The sequence below is a fragment of the Serinus canaria genome, chromosome 3, assembly GCF_022539315.1.
Source record: "Serinus canaria isolate serCan28SL12 chromosome 3, serCan2020, whole genome shotgun sequence".
NCBI lineage: Eukaryota > Metazoa > Chordata > Aves > Passeriformes > Fringillidae > Serinus > Serinus canaria.
The window spans coordinates 42,075,169-42,081,619 of NC_066316.1; positions in this window are offsets into that span (position 1 = coordinate 42,075,169).

Genomic DNA, 6,451 nt, shown 5'->3' on the forward strand with positions numbered 1-6,451 from the left:
AAGGCAGCAAGGGGAAGAAATGAGCTCCTCTGACAGCCAGGCAGGTGGTTAGGAAGGATCCTTCCATTCCCATCACCCTGTCCTGTCACAAACACTTCTATTTTAAGTCAAGGTTTTATTCCTTCAAGATTTCAGACTAGGTTAGCTCTTCCAGTACAAGAGGATGCTGACAAACATTTCCCTGGTCTGACAGAATCTGAGCAAAGCTGTGGGCATGTCAAATCCACATTAGCTGAAAGAATTCTTACCAAAAACCTCAGCTTGCTCCACTTGGCCAGCCACTTTTCATCAAAATGGCACAGGCAGACTCCTTGATCCCTAAACTGGGAATTAAGAGATAGAAGAATGGTGCTGATTCTCCATGTTTATTAAAATCTACATTTGAGACTCAGAGCATTTATCCTGCATGCTATTAGCAGTAACATTTTACTCCCTTACTGCTGTATGGAGGTCAACGTACTCACAATCTGCATTGCTGGAGAGCAGCTCCTGGCTATGCTGGTTTTGGGTTGGTTATTTTTTTACAACTTCCTCCACTGCATTAAAGAGCCCTTCCAATAACTGGTCTGCTGCTCTGCAAAAGTATTTGCATACCAGAATTGAAAAGCCAACTCCTGGTCTCGTTTCTGAAAGCTATGGTTCATATACAGTGGCTGGATTCACATTTAAAAAGAAAATTCAAAACAACACAATCAACCCAACAAGCTTAACCAATAAAATATTAATAAATTTTATGATTATTAACATTATTGGTATTACCTTTGGTGTTATTTTTCTTGGTGTTGATACTGGTTTAATAGCACTGCTGAGAACCTCTAATTAAAGCACAAATAGAACACAACTCCTGCCCTGAAGATCTTAATGTCAAAAATTTGGCTTCATGGAAGATATGTTGCAACCACCCACAGGTTATTGGGTTCACTACAGCAGTAACTACATCAAGCTCAATCGACTGTGATGTGATACACAAGAAGTCTGGCAAGATGATCTAGTAGTCCCTCCTGGTCTTAAGCTTGTGAATCTAAATAAACAAGACAGGAAGAAGACAGAGGTGAAATCACTTGGCAAATGGCAGAGCACTGCACAAAAATCACTAAATCCACAGTGCAGCATCCCAGCCACTAAGTCACCGAGTCTCTGAACTTTTTCAGGAGCATGTACTTTTTCAGAGAAAACCTTTTACATCCTTCCGCCAACATTTACTGTAAGAGTATGAGCAAAACTGCATGTGTAGGATAGCAACCACACATCATGCATTTGTGTGTGCTTTAAGAGCAACAATGCTTGAAGGATAAAGATGGAGAAGGATTTAATTTGCTTTAGAGGACAGCTTTCAACACCTTAAACTCCCTGACATGACCTTCCTCCACCCCTGCAATTCACTTGCTGTGAAACACTGCTAGATTATACCTGTTCTCATAAAAACACCTAAGATACAAGCATATATAAAAGGCAAACATTCACATAGGCTTTCTTCACCTTGCAAGTGCAAGCTATTTTCATGTTCTCCTTTTCTGCAGATCCCAGTCATCCATGACCTCCTTTTTCTTTTTTTTTTTTTTGTGTGGCATTTGCGGGTGCTAGCATAAATGTTACATAGATGTGCGATTCCATGTAGCTTAGGGAAGACAGAAGCAAGAAAGCCTGCACAGCTGTCAGCTGGGAATTGCAGGGGAGGTGGAGTTACACCTAGAATCAAATTGTTCCTCTCCTTTCACAGCACAGCTTAATTTGCCTTGGTCTCCTGTTCTCACCTCCCTGTTCTTTTTATGTCTTTGCTCTTAAAGTTATTAGGAAAATTATTCATTCAATTGCTGGTAGAAGCTGCCCAAAGATAAATACATTCAGCTTAATAAATCTAGTTAGCAGGATGGAAGGGGAGAATGCCTAATTAATGCATTAATGATTATAATGCCCTTTGAAGATGAAAAGTGCTGGGAGTTCTAAGGGCAAATTTCTGCCCTCTGAAGTCCCTAGGAATCATGTGCAGAAGCTCGCTCTAAACATTACCACTGCTGGAGCGTGGCAGTGAAAAAGATGCATGTACCTCAACCCCTCCTCAACATCCCAGACCTGGATGCAGAGGTGAGCACATCTTCCAGACACTGCCTGCATTTAGACAACACAGCTGCACAATCTCCTCCAAAAACAGGATCACAGGAGTGCTGCTATTGCAGGGAAAGGCATGTGGGTCAAAGGAGCCTCCCAGCTGGTGAAGTTTCCATGGCTCAGAAACAAAACTATTTCTACTCCACAGGTTTATCCTCATTCAGACAATACAGCACAAGCTGAGCTCTGAAGAACAGATTTACCTCTTGCTGCAGTAAGAAATCTTCCTTTACAGCAAGGGAAAATAAGTTGTTTAGAAAGCCCCTTAGATGTCACTGCACAAACAAAATACAAGCTGCTAATAACAGGTTTCTTAGTCACACTTCCTTTGCATGCAGTACCAGGAGGCACATACTCTAGGCTCTCTGTATTATGGGCTTAGGTTATGAAAACTTTCAGGAGCATATTTTAAATTTCAGTCCGAAGGAATCAGGTACTAGCCACTGACATTTGCATAGCTGTCTCCTGAAAACAGTGAATAATCTCAACAAAGCCCAGAAAAGAGAGTAAAATGCAGACTAAAAAAACCAGTAAGATTCACTTACATTTTGTAAGTAGACAAAAGGGGCAGAAATTATGCAGTCAGTCAATATATTTTCTGGTCATCACTGGGGATACTGTGGATCAGCTAAATAATGCTGTATCACTCATCTCTGTAGCAGTTTAAAAAAACATCTCAGCTGCCTTAGACACCCACAGAGCATTAAAAATTCTGCAAACTTCACAAATCTCTTATGGGGAAGACTCCTGCCAAAGAAGGCGAGGTCTCAGCAAGTAAAGCACACAGGTGACTGCACAGGTGCCACACCAAAGCCACCACAAAACCCCGAGCTTTACTCCCAGCCAGGGGTGCCCAAAACCAGGTGCACTCCTGAGCCTCGGGAGCAGGAACAAGCAGCAGCCACTTGCAATTGGGCAGACCAGCTGTGCTCAAGTGGCAGTGGTTTTTTGCCAGGCTAAAATCATCATCTGCTTGTTCTAGTGCCTCTCCTCAAGTGATAAACACGGATGGCTACTTTCCCTTCAGGGGATTATGGGCTGACAATTACTGGATGTGATAAATCAGCCTTCCCTCCATGAGTTAATACACTCTCTGATAAAGCTGAGGCTTTGTTTGCAAAGACCACATAATTTACCAATGGCACTACTGATCAAATTCTCTGTTTTGGATTTGTCTCTTATGCCCCAACATGAATTTTTTTTTTTTTTTTTTTTTTTTTTTTTTTTTGTAACACAGTCCTTTACTCTTCCTTTCTTTTCCTGGAATATTAACAATCCCCAAACCCAAGAATACTCTTCCCTGGGGTTACTGGAGGGAACTCCCACGTGCTGCTCTAAAACTGGCACAAAAAACTAAACACAAATCAATCACTTCTTCCTACAATGTTGTTTCTTCTCCCACCCACTGTCTCTCACACCTGGCAGTGTGTTGGGACAGCGAGTGCCTGCTCACAGTTCACACTACCGCACACGTGGTGGCCTGTTGCCCAGAAAGGTTTCTAGGTGCTTGGTGCAGACCAAATAAAGCAATGGATGTTTAAGATGCACTGGAAATCAGGAACAGCCTGGTTTTAAAAGCTGCTCTGCTTTCAGCTACCAGAAACCTCCTTCTGCCTTGTAAGCTGCTGATTCCTAACCAAGCCATCTCAGCAGAGTCTTGATAGTAGACTGGATGCATCCTAGACCTCCATTCTTGCTCTCCGTTCCCACAGAAGAAGCAGCCCATGGTTGTCATCCTTAGGACAGCAATGTCTCAGCTTTGTGCACATTCCTGAGCAGCCCAAGCACAGCTCTTTGAAAGCCTGGAGAACCAATCCCTCAAGCAGAGGCTATAAAAATAAAAGCAGGGACACCTGAACCTAACAGAAAACTTGAATGAACGAATGAATGAATGAACAGGGGACCTGTCCCCAGTTTTCCTCTCTTTTATTCTTTGTTTCCTTTCCAAATCCTCTCTGCCAGCTATCAGCAAAAACACCCTGTCTTCTGGTTGTGGGGAAGAATCTGAAAAGACATTACAGTGACCTCCCAGCTGGAAAGAGGGCCCAGGCCCTGCAGCAGCCTCCACAAGAAGACAACTAATTCAGAGCAGATCATCTGTGGAACTTCTTCCAAGAAGCAATTCTGAATCCAACTTCTACAAAATGTAATTGAAATAATGACAACTGCTTTGGGGCAGAAATTGGTCTCCACCAATCTTAAAAGAGAAGCCTCAAAAGCACATGTCAGAATGAAGCTGTCCTGAAATAAACAAGTCTACACCTAGAAAGGATCAAGCAGTCACCACTTGAAAGCCACGGCAGATCTGTTCCTCTTGCCACTCTACTCTTGCATTAGAAGATTCCTACAAAAGACAAAACTGCTTTGGTCAATTTTGTTTTCTACCATCTTCAGATATAGGTACAAAAATGTGAGTATCCTTCTTTGGAAGTAAAGGGATGGCAACACAGCACAGTCACTTGGAGGGAGTTCATTTATTCTTCCCAGATTCTCTTGAAGAACTGCCAACAGGTTTGCTGGAGGGCTCTCCTAGACTAAAACTTCTGAGAAGGTCACAGGGACATGCTTTCTTTCCCAAATTTTCCAGATTTTAAAGTCGATTAAAAAAACAAAAAAAACTTTCATAATTTTTAAAAAAGATATGTGAATACAAATCAGTACTGCTCCATGTAAGTCAGGTTTCACTTCCCCTTGTCTGAAACATAAATATTACTGGTAGGTACAGTAAAAGGAACCTTCCTTTCTGGAAATTTTGACTGCTTGCAGAATACATCACTGATCATTCAGCAGCAAATGTCAGTACTGCCTACAATGGCACTTTTGCATGTTTGTCATTGAAAAAAAAATCAAGCAGTCATTTAGTTGGAAAAAAAAAGTTCTATGTTGAGGAATCCACTATTTCCCCAGGGAGATTGCTCCAATGGCCAATTGTTCTCTCTGTGAAAAATTTTCCTCTTGCGTCCAATTGGAATGTTCCCAGTTTTACCATTACCCTTTTTGTTTTCCATGTGATTCCTTGCAAAAAGGGAGTCATCTTCTTTGTAGCCACCCTTTAAATCCAGGAACACAGTGATAAGGTCTCCCTCTAAACCTTATTTTCTCAAGGCTAAACAAACCTAGTTGTCTCAGCCTTCCCTCACATGGAAAGCTTCCCCATCCTTTGATCAGTACTGTAGCCTTCCCTGGACCTTCTCCAGCCTGTTCATATCTCTTATGCGTAGCAAGGAATAAAATTATTCCTGACAAGCACTGAATAGAGTGGGATAATGACTTCTTTCCTCTGTTGGTGATGCCCTTGTTGATGGGATTGATGACTTTTTTCCTCTGCTGCTCCCCACATGGGCAGATCCCAGCCTGTGCTGGATTCTTGGATTATGTTTTCCCAGGTACAAGACCCTACGTTTTTCTTTGTTGAACTTCACAAGGTTTTGTTAGCCCAGCCATCCAGCCAATCCAGGTCTTCTTGCAGCTTGGCTCTCCTGTCCCAAGTGCTCACTTCCCCACTCAGTTCAGTACCATCAGCAAACTGTGGCACTGGAGACATTTCAGTAATACTGGTGTAGAAATCTCTCCAAGTACTCCTTTATTCATATTATTATGTTTTAACCCACAAAGGCAGCTTTGGAAGGAGCCTTCTGTTATCCAGAAGCTCCAGAACTGCATCAAGTCAACAAATAGGAAGCTACTGATTCATTTCAAGCTTAAAGGAAAGTACACAGTCAGTACATAGTCTGAGTACATAGTCTCTTTAAAAAAGGTATGATCAGGAAAAACAATTTTTTAATAAGTAACACAATTTCTAACATCTTAAACTGTCTCTTTTTTTGGCATTTCTATCCACAATTTCAAGGTAAATCAAGTATTAAGCCCCACTGCCAGGCAAGTAGAAAAATCAGCTGATTTTCACAGCAGCTACACAAAAATAAGGGGTAAATAAACCCAGCATGATTTTTGTTGGTCTTGACTGTTCTTCTTTCCTTTCCTGTTTCTTGCTATTTGAGCTAGTTTTGGCACAGCCGGCTTGGGCACTGCCCATGCACCAGGAAAAACACCACACACAGAGTCACAGGCTGAGCCAGTGGCACAGCCAACAGGACTCCGAGATCCCAGCCTCCGAGCTCTGCCTACGGGAGGAATTTCTGTCCATGCTGCAGCAAGAAAAGAGGAGATGTGCTGCATCAACAACTGGAAACCTGGCCAAGAGTATGTGTTGCAGAAGCCTGTAAGGCCTGGAGATTCACACGCACAAAGCAACACTCCAGTGAAACAAAGGTCGTGATTCCTGGCCTTTACCCGAGACGGTGTTTCTTCCACACCCTTTACCTTCCTGAAGAGCTCATAA